This window comes from Dendrobium catenatum, unplaced genomic scaffold, assembly GCF_001605985.2.
Source record: "Dendrobium catenatum unplaced genomic scaffold, ASM160598v2 fragScaff_scaffold_1666, whole genome shotgun sequence".
Classification (NCBI taxonomy): domain Eukaryota; kingdom Viridiplantae; phylum Streptophyta; class Magnoliopsida; order Asparagales; family Orchidaceae; genus Dendrobium; species Dendrobium catenatum.
The window spans coordinates 165,778-181,264 of record NW_021320128.1 but is presented as its reverse complement, the minus strand read 5'-3'; positions in this window follow the sequence as shown (position 1 = coordinate 181,264).

The window sequence follows — 15,487 nt, the reverse complement described above, 5'->3', positions numbered from 1 at the left end:
ATTTTTAGGGATATTTAGAGAAATGGCTTCATAATTAATTTTAAACATAAGTCTAATTAAATTTCATTTTTTTTTCCATCATTTTATTTTCCAATTTGATGCCAAATATCCCTACAAATTCAAATAAATTTCAGCCCTCTAATCTTTCAAAATCAAGTTCTTAATATCAACCATTGAATTGATTTTTGAGGGTATGATGGTCATTTTAACCCATCCTATATGATAGATTATGAATAGAAATCAAGCCTTAGCCACCCATGATATGGATATCCCTCTCATTCCCATGATTCATCCTCTCTAACCCATTCTTGGCGCTGCTAGGGCTGATCGACCAAGCAAGCTCTAACATGATTCATCTTCCCTCTTAAGTTTGATTTCCCCTTGCTTTCGCTAGGGCCAGCCAAGAGATAGTTTGCGGCTCTTATTCCATGATTCTCATTCTTCCCTCACATCTTTAAGCAATATCTCCCTTTTTTATATATTTAAAAGTAGATGGATAAAATTACTTAAATGGGAAGTAGCTCCCAAATGAGCATCATGGGGATTACTCAAATGGGAAGTGCCTCCCAAATGAGCAAGTGAATATGAATTACTCAAATGGGAAGTGGTTCCCAAATGAGCAAATAAATAGAATTACTCATATGGGAAGTAGCTCCCAAATGCGCAAGTGGATGGGGATTACTTAAATGGGAAGTGGCTCCCAAATGAATAAGTGAATATGAATTACTCAAATGGGAAGTGCTTCCCAAATGAGACAATGGATAGAATTACTCAAATGGGAAGTAGCTCCCAAATGAGTAAGTGTATATGATGAGATCAACAAAATCCAACATGAAAGGGTACCACAAAAGAAATTGCATGATTTATTAAGAATGGAATTTAATCAAATGTTTGGGGTCCACACATTTTAGTGCATGAATTTTCAAAATCATAAGGATAATATTTAAACATGCTCAATAATATAAAGTCATTATGAGATGCTTAAACACTCAGCAATAAATAGAGATAGGTTTGATTTATTTATATGCATTCTTTTTTTCTTTTTCTTTTTTAATAGAATGGAAACTTTGTTCCTTCTACTGAAGATTTTCCTCTTAAATCATATGGACCAGGTCAAAAAGTGATAAATGGGACCAAATTCAAAATTATGGTAAGAAGTAAATTGACTCCATCTAAACCAGATAAATTTAAGGACTTAGATTTTATTTACCCATATCAAGCTCTTCATAAATCGAACTATGATTCTCTCATATATATAAAAACTAAAAATCTAATTCAAGAACACTTAAATAATGAAAATAAATTAGATCTTTTAAATTTTCTTGCATGAGATGTATTCTTATATTTAATAGAACATCATTGCATGATGATGAATCTAAGATTAAAATTTTCATGATCAAGCATCAAGACATTAAAGGAGATGGTTTTCTTGTGATTTAAAGAATTAAAAGGAAGAGAAGCCATCTACTTATTTCCCTTTTTTTTTTTTGCACACTTTGTGCATTTTCATTTTAGTTTTGGCACATTTTGGGAATCATTTGATTTTTATCACGTTTTGTGCATTTTTTTGTTGGTGCACTTTATTCATCTTTTCTATTTTGGCACCCTTGTGCATCTTTTGACTTTTGACACATTTTGCACTTCTTTTAATTTGTTTAATTGGCTTCATTTCCCAAATTTTTTAAGAGAAGACATTCTCAATTGTAAAGTTTCCTTCCAAGCGTAATAGGGGAAAGCTTGCTCTCTTATACAAGGAAGAACAATATATAAGGAAACTCAATCCCTAGGATAACATTGAATAATTTGATTAAGGAAATTTTAAAATAGATTCATAAGCATGCTGAGGATGCCTATGAGATATAAAATTTCAAGGAGATAAGATTTTCATTTCTTAATCTAACTTTATTTCAAAGCAAATTTTAGTTTAAAACATATGATCAACTCATATCACTGGTGGGAGTGAGGGAATATAATATTTTATTATTTGAAAGATGATAGACTATTGTTTTATAGATATTTATAGGAGTAAAATACAAATTTATATTTCAAAGAGAAAAGAGGCGAAATCTTCGTTAAGAAAAACAAACCAACTATTCTCTAAAAAAAATTTCTGAAATTTTGCCACATATTTTAAATTTTGAACTTTTCTTAAATTAATTTTATACTAATTTTGAAAATTTTCATATGTAAAATTTATGAAGCATTTCATCAAAAATGAATTTTAAATTTTATTTTGAAAGATTTAAATTAGGACCTAGTCTACAAGGACTAGGGGGTTTATTCAATTCAAAGATTGAGTTTGATTTCAATGGTTTGACAAAGACTCCAATCTAGATGACTTTGAATTGGAGGGAAAAAGATTGAAGCTTGATTTTGAGATTTACTTTCACAAATTTCTTTTAAATAAGGACCCTTGTCCTTGGATTTTCAGAAGAAGAAGACAAAGTTTGACATGATTTAAAATTAGATATAACTAATGAGCTCAAAGACTATTTTTTATAGCAACTTGGAGTTTTACAATCTAAAGATTGAAATTTTTATACGCATGAAAGACTATGTACATGCAACATAAGCAATATAAAAATATATATGTAAAGCCATACACATATAATACATGCAAAATTATATACATGCAACACTATACACATGCAACATATACCAAAACACATATATGCAGGACTATGTGTATGCAAAACAAAAATATATATATGCGTAAGATCATAAGCATATAATATATGCAAAAATATATACATGCAACACTATATACATGCAACATGTACAAAAACACATATATGCAAGGTTATGTGTATGCAACACCCAAAAATTATATATGTGTAAGACCATACACATATAACACACGCAAAATTATATACCTGAAACACTATACACATGAAACACAGGTAGAAGTGTACAAAAGCAAAACTATACACATGCAAAAGTGCACATGTGCAAAACTATAACATGCAAAAGTATACATATCCAAAACTTTAAACATGGAAAAGTATACATATGCAACACATGCAAAGCTGTATACATATCATACTATACCACATGCAAAATTATACACAGATATTGCATACATATGCAATATTACAAAACATGCAAAATATGTAAAGCTATAAACATGCAAGACTATACAAAAGTTTCAAGCATATCCAAGACTTCAGAGCATGCAAAGTATGTAAAGCTATAAAACAGGCAACAAATGCATATATAAGAATGGAATTTAAATAAACACGCATATACATTGAAATATGATAACCCAAGTATTTAATTAAATGTACATGTATTTTTTAGACATCACTAAAGATAGAGAGAGAAGTTTTCCTCAGTGGAGTCACCAAAAAATATGTGGATAAAATTTTTTAAATGCTTTTGGTGGGGATATCCACTAATTTTCTTTAAATATATTTTAAATTCTTTTTGAATAAATCTACATAGTTTAACACTATACTACCTCGAATGATAGACTAATGTTTTAGTATCGATTTGAAAGAAAGAAATTACACTATATTTTTCTAATCAGATGCAGCATATGGAATGTACAGATCATCCCGAAGGATGATAAGCATGTTATCCTATCATTCCAATTAGAAGAAAAAATATAAATTTATTCTCATAATTAAATATAAAGGATATTTAATTTATCGTAAAAGTAAACTAAATATCCATCTTTATTTTAATTATGGAATTTAAGGGTAGTCTGTGTTCACATATTTTTTCCTAACTTAGAAAGAAAACAAAGATATGATTTATTTTATTCTGTGATCTAGATTCCTTATAAGGGCAAGCTCCTATAGTTAATTAAATCTCTTAAGAGAATACTCTTGATTAAATTGAATGCTAAAAAGATTTAAAAGGTTCATGTAAATCTAATAAAAAAATTTTAGTTATAAAAATTTCAATGTATAAGTTTTATATTATAAATCTCAAAGTTGAATTTAGATTTTTTTTTTATTTAGGAATGATAGGAAAGATGTGCAAGAGGAGAAAGCGTGTACAATATAGGCTTATGAGAATTAATCATGCAATGCAAATAATACATTTATGAGTGCAAGATAGGATGCATCTATCCTTGGAATCAAGGAGATATAATTCAAAAAAACTTTAATCAAATGGTCTGCAAAATGGTTAGAGAATTAATTATGCAATGCAAATAATACATGAATGATAATGTATAAATAATTAAAGCATTTTTATTTACATATGATTTCATTGGAGTACAACCCAGGGTCTATAAGAATGTAAGGTGGCCAGGTTCCACGCCATAGTAAACCTGGTTTTCTACATCTATGAAATATAAATCTAAACATATTTACTGGTCATATTCTAACATTGAATTTTCTACAGAATCCCAAAAGAGAACACGTTCAAGAAGATGGATAATCTTTTGGAGACATATACATATATAAATAAGAAAGTACATTTAAATCTTTACAAAAAGAATAAATTACAACTCAACCTATGTACATTCTATGTATACAATGATGCTTTACATTTATTTTTGCAAGCCAACCAAGAAACATTCTACATTGGTTTTCTTCATTTTCATAAGCAGGCCTAAGTATATTCTACTTTGCTTATGTTTACATCAAATAAGAAATAATATAAATATGTATGCATGAGTATAAACATGAAGCAGCCATAGAAAATTTAAGATCTTAATTATATATGCCATAACATCCAGAATACTGAAAATTAGCAAACACATCAAGGATACACTCTAGGAAAAGGTACCCGCCTTAAACTAAGCACATTATGGCCTAGCAAACAAATTCTAATGTGTGGAAAATATTGTGTGTATTTGATATGTCCTATGATGTTTATTATTTAAGTTGTTTATCAATTGAACTTGATTTGTTGAAGGCCTAAGAAATTTCAATTTTGAAACAAATGCCACAAGTGTATAAGCATGGAAATAAAATGACTAAATATTACAATTTAAAGTTCGATAAGGATGTTAAGCCTAAGTGAACTAGTCTCTAAGCACACCAAGAGGGTGGTGAATTAAAAATTTTACTTAACCAAGAATACAACCTTTTTGGATTTTTTTCAATTATTAAAAATAACAATTTTAATTTTACGCGGAACTGAAAATTTTTTATCCAAATTTTTATGATGATGATAATTTTCTTATTTTCATGAAGCAAACTAATTACTACAAATTTTCACAAAGAATTTATCACAGATAGTTAAGTGCGAAAATATAAAATGCGGCAAAGTAAAAACAAAAATAAATACATCAAAGATTTATAATGGTATGGTCAAACAATTACCTATGTCCACTCCCCGGGTATTGCACTGTCACTATAGTGTCTCTCCTCTTTCTCCCACAACAATGCGGAAAAACTTGTACACAAATCACTTCCACCAAGACCTGGTGAGGCGGAGTACCGAAAATTTTGTCACCTACTTGGTGACGACAACAAAACTTCAATCATTTTTCACCCTCCTGGTGATGGAAGAGAACTGAATCCTCTTTCTCACTCGTAGAGAAGGTAGAGAATCTCATAATCAATTTTCACCCTCTTGATGATGGAAGAGAACTAAGACCTCCTTTCTCACACTCCAGGTGTTGGCAGAGAACCATGACCTTGAGCTGAATAATTTCTCCCTAGAGCCACCCAAGAAAGCTAGATAGACATTTGAAGGAATCAGGCAAGACACTCACTTGGAGCAACCATGTGAACCCCTCACACTACTTCTCCCTCACACACAAGCTATCCATTTCCTTCCTACCAAAGATCTCTTATATCTTCTTGTCAAGGCTCTCTCTCAAGAACACTTAGCAATAAAAAGTCTCTTACAATCCAAATGAGATAGTTAAATATAACGCATCAAAAAGAGCCCTAAAATTGAATTCTATCGACACTGATTGTATAGTATGATACAAGGCCGTATGGTGTGATTAGTTTAAATCACCCTCTTAGTATTGTATGAAATGTAATGTGGGATCTATGATCAATTCAAAGGATTACACTGATCATCCAGGATTATTCGAGTAGTCATCCAGTGCAATTAGTTGAAACTTTCTGGTTTATCATCATGTATGATGGATGGCGATAAATTATCATCTCATGCATGTTACAAGTCGTACAGTACGATCATCTATGATTGTCCAGTACGATCTGAATTGGCAAAGTAACCAAAACTATTTCTCTAATCGCATGATTAATTTAGTTATTATTTAATGATATTGTACAGTACGATACCCATCATAACATATGATTAGTATAAAATTTGAATTTCAAAATATTATCTAAATTGTGATTGGCAGCTGGGATAAAAATTTTAACATATTGTCCTATATGATATGGATCATCTAGTATGATTTGTTCAATTTGTTCAAACTTTCTTTAATCATAATAATTAGCCATTAATAATTTTTTGCTTGCTTGATCATATAGTACGATGTAGATCGTATGGTATGATTAGATCAAAAAACAATTTCTCACTAACTCACTCCCTTGAGTGTTTGTGTGCATGGTTATCGAGCTTAGCATCCACCAAATATATTTTTTGACTCAATAAAAGAAAATAAAAAAAAATATTGACTTTTCAACCCTATTCTATCCAGCCTTGAGCTGAACAATTTATATTGTGCGACAGATCTGAAATATTAGTACACAAGAAAAAAAGAATAGATGTACAATACTAATAATTACAAGGAGATAGCCATAAAGAAATAATAATATTTATTATCATCAAAATCATAGTATTTGTGTCCTTATTTGCAGCAGTCTCTCCTTTTTATGATGGCAAACTTTGTTATTAAATATCTTCAAATTATTTTGATATTCTGTAAACTTCCCCTTAGAAGATGAATTTTTTAAACAAGGAGAGTTTTTTTTTATAGTTTTTTTTTAAAGAAATAAACATAAGAAACATTGTTCAAGACAAACATAAATAAAATAGTAAATTGGTCTTCATTTAAATAAGGGTGCAAACAACTAATAACAAACTACTATTCTCCCTTTTGACATCACAAAAAGGAGAAAACTACTAAACAAATAACATAAGAAGAAAAAAACATCACAAGATAGAGACATAAAAATAAAAAAAATAGAACAAACTAAAAATCGTAAAGATCCTGATCAGGTGGAGGTGGTGGTGGCTATGGTGGTTGGAAGAAACCTAAATAGACACTTGGCGGAACAAGGCTAGAAACTCGCTTGGACCAACCATGTGAACCCCTCATACTACTCCCTCACACACAAGTTCTCCCTTTCCTTCCTTCCAAAGCTCTCATAGATCTTCTTCTCTCGAGGCTCTCTCTCAAGAACACTCTCAACAGCAAAAAATTTCATACAATCAAATTAAGAGAGTTAAATACAAGGCATCAGAAAGAGTCCTAAAATTCAATTCAGTCAACACTGATCATATAGTACAAAACCAGATCATATGATATGATTAGTTCAAATCACCCTGTTAGTACTGTATGAATTATAATGCATTGTATGATCAGTTCAAAGGATTGCACTGATTGTCCAGTATGATTCGAGTAGTCATCTAGTATAATTAGTTAAAACATCTTGGTTTATCGCCTTGTACGATGGGCAGTGATAAATTATCATCCCATGCACATCATGGGTCATACAGTATGATCATCTTTGATCGTCAAGTGTGATCTAAATCAAAAAATTAAACAAAAATGTTTCCCTAATAACAAGATAAATTTAGGCAAGATTTAATGATATCATAAAATTTGATACCCATCGTATTGTATAATTAGTATAAATTTTGAAATTTGAAATATTGCCTAAATTATAATTGGCGACTGGGATCAAGATTTCAACATATCGTCTTGTATGATATAGATCATCCAGTGTGATTTGTTCAAACTTGGTTTAATTGTAATAATTAATCGTTAATGATTTTTTACTTGCCTGATCGTACATTATGATGTAGATCATATGGTACGATTAATTCAAAAAAATTATTTTTTTGCTAACTCGCTCTCTTGAGTGTATGCATGCATAGTTACTAAGCCTAGCATCCACCAAATACATTTTTTACTCAAGAAATATAAAATAAGAAAAATAAATAAAATTACAAACTTTTCAACTACCTAGGCTTGAGCTGAACAAAATTACATTGTATGATGGACCTAAAATGTTAGTGCATAAGAAAAAAAATAGATATGCAATAATAATAATTACAAGGAGAAAGTAGTAAGGAAATAAAATATTTGTTATCATGAAAATCACAGTACTTGGATCCTAATTTGTAACAGCAAGTACTTTAGTACATATATAATTAATGAGAACATGTCTTATTAAGATAAATAATATCACCCATTCATATCAAAATGAGTCAAAGAGTAAATTATCAGTGCTGTAGACTTATCAATCTTTTGATGAATATAATCTTCTTCCAATTGAAATAAGTGTAAGCAATTAAAGTTTTGGAGAGTGAACCCACTTGTAGTACCAAATAACACTTTAGGATAGGCATATGCAAATGAGCAGGTAAAAATATGTCAACAAAATCTGCTTAGTGGCCATCGTTTTGTTTGACTAGCTAATTTGCATGCTTAGTACTATGGTTACAACATATAAGAAGGCAGCAAGTATATTCAAACATTAAAGATATCAAAATTTAGAAGATAATATTGGTTTTTATATGCATTTTGCACTACATCTATTTTTCATTACATATATCATTTTTTGATAGAAGATTACCACAACTTCTTCTTCGTTACCATACAAAATGTTTAAATTTAGAGGATGAATCGCATCATGCATTGATTGAGTCTAAAAGGGCTTCTTATCAATTAGAAATTTAGAATGAATGAGTATATCAATTATTTAAAAATAATCTGAAATTATAAGTGAAGAAAGTCTATGCGTAAATGAGCATCAATTTAGAAATATAAAATTATAAAATCTACAAACAAATAAACTTACACAATTTATCCAGAACCATATTCTCTAACTAATGAGGCAATTAATCATAACTTTGAAATACTTGTCCGTACACAAATTTAACGAATGTCAAACAAAAACATAATTAATATAAAAATAAAACATAAAATTATATAATAGAGTACATAATGATGATTTCTATGAATAATGAATTAAGATTTCTACATATATGTGGAGAATGAAAACATTTCAGATCACACAATATCTGAAAAGAGATGAATCTATAAATGTATAGCTAGGGTGTGTAAACTTTAAGTTTTTAGTTATTGTAACAACCCTTGCTCATGGTTTCTTCTGGTCTTTCTCTTGCTTCAACTATTATAGCTATGATATGTACCAAGTTTTACACCATTTTCTTGCTCCAACTAGCAATGGTTGTGAGATATATGCAGATTTTCTTCATTTCCTTGCTCCAAACAGCTATGGTTATGACATTTATGTGGTTTTTCTTCATTTTCTTGCTCCAATTAGCTATGGTTATGAGATGTATATATAGTTTTTCTTCATTTCCTTAGTCCAAACAGCTATGGTTGTCAGATCTATGCACTTTTTCTTCATTTCCTTGCTTTACCAAAGGTCTACAGCAAACACTCCTTCTATTGTTGGCCAAATTTTGCTATAAGGACTGGCCGAAATCTGTTATAGAAGGAGAGAGGTGGCCGAGTCTTTGAGCAGACCTTCTTCCTCTTGCTTGGACAGATGGAGAAGAGAAGGGAGCGACTACTTACAGATGTGAGGGAAGAATGGGAATCATGGAATAAGGTCTGCACACTATCTCTTGGCCAGCCCTAGCAAAAGCAAGGGGAAATTGAACTTGAGAGGGAAGAGGAATCGTGTGAGAGCTTGCTTGGCCAGCCCTAGCAGCTCCAAGAATGGGTCAGAGACGATGATCATGGGAATGACAGGGGTAACCATATCATGGGCGGCTACGGCTTTATTTCTCTTCACAATTTATCATAAAGGGATTGGTCAAAATGACCATCATACATTCCAAAATCAATCCAATGGTTGATATTAAGTGCTTGATTTTGAGATATTATAGGGATGAAAATTATTTGAATTTTAAGGGATATTAGGGCATTAAATTGGAACAAAAGGATGGATTAAAAAAATGAAGTTTTATTAGAATTATATTTTAAATTAATTATTCAAAGTATATTAAGCATAATTGATGTCAATTAGATTTAAATTAGGAAAAGACATGTTAAATTGAGTAAATCAAAGCTGTTGAAGATAAAAAGTTTCTAGAATTGATTCAAACCGATTCAACGGTGTTCAATTGAATTTTTTTTTTATGAAATTCAAGTGAGTTTTGATTAATTTATGCTTTGCTCAACCCCACATAACAATTTATCTACTCAATTTCATAATCAACTACAGCGCCGAGGATAAAAAAATTAAAAAAAAAATTAAAAAAAACAAAAAAAATTAAAAAATATATAAAAAATAAATAAAAAATTTAAAAAAAAAAACTACAACGCCGAGGAGAATTGAATTCAAAACAAGTTGAATCAAGGGTCGACGTCCTCCAACTTAATTTTTGTGAACATATCGACCTCAAATAAATTGCATACAGTTCAATGTTGATTTAAAAGAAGGATTGACTAGGTCAATTACAAGCTAGATTGTAGGCTCGAATTATTATAGCACAAGATGATCTCATACAAAAATGAGATCAACTGTAGTGTCCTCCTGTATATTTTTTTCTAATAAGATTTTCTATTATCTATTGTTATTCAGAAATGTGTAATTTTGATACATGCTCAATTACTCTTTAATTACTATAATTTTATGATATATATGGATATATGATTAAATTATATCTGTTGGGATCGAGCAATGAGGGGCCAAAATCAACTATGATTTTATTTGTGTTAAGGGACTATTGGGAGCTATAAAGGACAAGAATCTTTTGAGATTTTATCTGAGACAGGAATGTGTGACATGTTCTAATGCTATAAGTACAAACAAAAAGAGAGTCATAAGAGGTCAGAATCCTTTGAGGTTTTGTCTGAATACAGGAAATGTGATATGAACTACTCTTTAATATGAATTTTAATTTATTTATTTATTTAATATTATTATTTAAATCAGGGAGTAATTGTTTTGCATTTATTACATCTCCTAGTATAGTTTTTTATTTAAAATGTATTTAAGTGCTTTTAAATATTCAACAAAATATTTGATAAAAGAAAATTTAGAAATTTAGATTGATTTTTGTGACCTGCTTAGCTGTTGTAGATCACTATAATTTTGCTTATATTTTTTAGGATCTATGAAGGAAAAGGAGATTGTGGCTTAGCAATTCATGATTAGATCTTAGGTTATAGGTATTTTTCTATTTTGATTTTTGAATAATCAAAGCTAGTTAAATTTTTAGTTATGTAGCTCTTTTTTGTAGTCATGTATTGTATTGTAGATATTTGTTTTGATGAAATAAATGAAACATGATGGATGAGTTTATTTTTTGTATTTGGATGTTTTATTAGCTCTTTAGCTTATAGTTTTTTTAATGAATATTAATAGAAAATCTGAAATAATTTTAAAATTATATCTTGGGATTTTTCTATCATAACTTAGAACGATTGGACCTATCCTGATCGGGTTGGATTGTGACAAAATTTTATGGTATCAGAGTAATAGTTTTGGAATTGAATTGTAAAATAAAGCTATAAGAATTAATTTGTAATTCTAGTGGGTAGTTAAAAAAATATGTCTAGGTTCGTTATTTTGTTTCATTTACATGTGTGTTTAGTTGCATATTTTATGGTGATCAGTATTGGTAAGCTTGGTCTATGGGAGTAGTTATTTGATTCTTCCATAAGCACTAATTCCCCATTGGCTTGTTTGTGGGGATTTTACTACTACTTCAAATGCTTATGATAGGATTGGGGCAACCCCCTAATTCTCAATCTATGAATGATTTTAATATCATGATAATGGACTGCAATTTGCAAGGCATTAGCTTCTCGGGGGAGCTTTTACTTGGAACGGAGCCACAATATAGCAAAGATTTGATCGTATCCTATTTAACAACTCTTGGATCAATGATTATCCCTTGTCTCATATGTAACATCTAAGTAGAAAACTGTATGGCCATTCTGTTTTGTTACTTGATATTAATTTACATAACCCTTCTATGCAGTCTACTATTACATTCCAAAATATATGGCTTCTCGATAGTTCATTTTTTAAGATTATTGAAAACAATTGGAATGCTCCTATTTTTTCTAATAATAACATATGTGATATGAATAGACTATGGTCTAAACTGCACAGTTTGAAACAGAAATTGAGATGCTAAAATAAATGCATCTTTAAAATATTTTCTCTAATGTTAGAGAGGCTGAAAATACTATTAATATTTTGGAAGCTATTTATATGAATGAACCTACTAGCGTGAATTTGTCACATCTCAATAAAGCTAAAAGTGATTTTATCAATTGTAGGAAAAAGAAGATATTTTTTGGAGGCAGAAAGTGACCTCTAAATTTCTATTGGAGAGTGATAAGAACACTAACTTTTTTTCATGATATTACTAATAAAAAAAGAGTTTTGAATCACATTCACAAAATTACTACTCCTGAGCTGGTATGTCTCTTGCTACTGATGATTTGATTACTTCCTAAGGGGTTGAGTATTTTGAAAGCATTTTTAATAATAATGTTATGCCTGACCCCATTACTAATCATCATATTATTTTTTAATTAATTAATGATGATGATGATAGCTTTCTTGTTTAGTTCCCTTCTAAAAAAGAGATATTTGATACCATTAGAGGTTGACTCTATTGTTGGTCCCAATTGTTTCACTACCAAGTTCATTTATAAAGCTTGGGAAATTATCAAAATGGATGTTAATGATATGATAAGAGATTTTTTTATGGGTCCCCTTATCCTAAGTTTTTTTCTTCTTCAAGCTGTGTTTTAATTTCTAAAGAAAAGATTTCTAACAATTGGGTGAATTTGAGACTTATAAGTCTTTATTATTTTTTTAATAAGATTATTTCTAAGATCCTTATGGGGAGATTAGCTCTATTGCTTCCTAAAAATTTTTCTCCTAAGAAAATTAGTTTTGTTAAAGGTTGTGGCATTTTGATAATGTGGTTATTGCTCAAGAAATTATTCATGATATTAATGCTCGAAATCCCCTTATTTAGGATTTAGTTCTGGATAATCTGAGCTTTAGAATGCATTTTTATGTTTTAATATAAATTAATCAATAGGTTTTGCTTATTAAATGTTGATAAATCTAATTTATTTTTAATTAATACTTCCATTTTTTATTTTTTATTTTTACTTTATTATACACATTATGATACATAAAAATCAAGGGAGATTTCTAGGTTGGATGATAAATCAGCACTACAAAACTCCTAAGTTTAGCACTAACGAGTGAAATCCTAATAACTATCTAGTGATTGGGTTTAGAAATTTAAATACAGAGTTTTCTACAATGTCCTATGGTTTAGGATACCATATTCACATGCAAGGTTCAATAGACCCAGGGAAGCTCTAAGTTTTATAGAATTTAACTCACTAGAGCTAATCAACGATGCAAGCCGGCCGTAACACTTCTAATTGTATACCGAGAAATGTCTTTTCTGGCCTTTTTAAGTAGTCCTCTACTGCTTTGGGCTCAACAGTACCCTCGAATCTTGGAGAATTCAATCTCAAAAATATCTGTAGGTATTTATTTACCTCTTCAAATTTAATAACATGAACCCTGCTCTGTGCCTCACCCATCATCTGGGCTATAAAAGTAGCAAACTATGAATTTGTATCTGAAATAACTTTTGGAGTAGAACAAAATGTAGGAATTGCCTAACTAGCTTCCAAATAAGAGCATTAACCATTAGTATCTTTCAAATACCTTTGAGTTTTCTTAGAATAAGGAGTGGGAAGAGGAGATTTTTTTTTTCTTGTCCACTTTAGTAAACCCTTCATCATCATTCATGTTAACACCACTAACATCAGGAGAAAACACTCAGGAAGCAATGCTAGCATAAAATTCCTTATTTTTCAAGGCAACTAAGATATTTTTGGAATTAGGTATGATTTCCCCTCTTCACAAGCATCCTCTCTCATCAACTGAGATACATCAAAAGCATAATCATTCAATTCCTTTTGAGTTCTTTTATTAATTAAAGGAGAAGGATTGATCGGAGAAAAATGTTCATGTATGGGATTATTTTGTGTAATAGAGATAATAGAAACAATAAGCACATGTTCCTCCACATCATCAATAATATCATCCAGATTTTCAACATTAGACAGCTCCTTTTGATTAATATTATTATCCACGCCATTAGGATCATTCACATTAGCCTGAGATAACACATTGAGCTCCTCCTCCTCCCTAAGTTCATCACTGGAACCACTGGAACCACATTTGGAAATGCATCAACGTTCTCACAAGTCATTTGTACCTTGGTTTTGGGTCCATCATCCACAACAAAAGAAGGCGGGGTTTTTTAAAGGCCGGATGTAACACAAAACACTTGGTTAAAGCATTACCATGCATCTTACGATGTTTACAAAAATTTGCGAGTTTCTTAAAATCCACTTTCTGCATGTAACCTAGCAATTTAGAGCCTACCCAAATTTCTTTGGGAAGCTTTTTCATGATGCCCACTTCAACAAGAATCTTAGTCACATAAGGCCAAATCCTAGAAGCTGTCACATGATCCGTTTGAAGCGGCCTAAAAAAATGGAACCGAGGGCATATAAAACACGATTGTTGAAAAAAATGCAAACATAAGTTTAGAAATGAAATTCAGATAAGTACGATAGGTGATTCTTCTTTAATATCAAAAAACAATGTCCATTTCAGAAGACACATATGACAGCTATTGATATACTAAGATCACCTTGTCAAAACGTTTATATAATCCAAATTATTAGTTAGTTGGATGGCTATATGATGACCATCTAATAAGCCCACAAAAAAAAGCACCATAAAGCTTAAGATTTTCAAAAACATTTACGATTAGAGTCTAGATTAGGTCTACGCTTGAAAAACTTCCCAACCTCAGTGAATTGGAAAGGGGGAGCAAATTTCATAACATCTTTAACAAAAAATAAAATAGTCATCACTCCTTTAAAGATTGATGGAGTAAAAGAAAACCCGAGATCAATCGAAGAAGAACTACCAGAAATCACATCTTTAAAGGAACGAGTAGATCGAAGAAGGTTGGCTAAAAATATAAAATATAAAATAAAATTTTGAAGAATCATAATTATTTTAAAATAAGAAAACTCAATTCCTCAAAATTTAAAAATAGAAAATACTCTTTAAAATTTATCTTAAGAAAAAAAATATTAATCAAAAGTCCACTCAATTGACTTTAAATGTTTATGAGATCATCATGGGACTAGTTCCAACTCCGTTAATAAATTTCATCAAATTTGGTGCTAATTAAGTTGAAAAATAAAAATTTTGATTAATTATAGTATTTTGGTGAACAATTTAAATGTTTACAGTATTTTTCATACTCATATATATCATTACCTGAAAATGCTTTTTTTTTTTTTTTTGTAATAAACTGATCTCCGACTCACAAC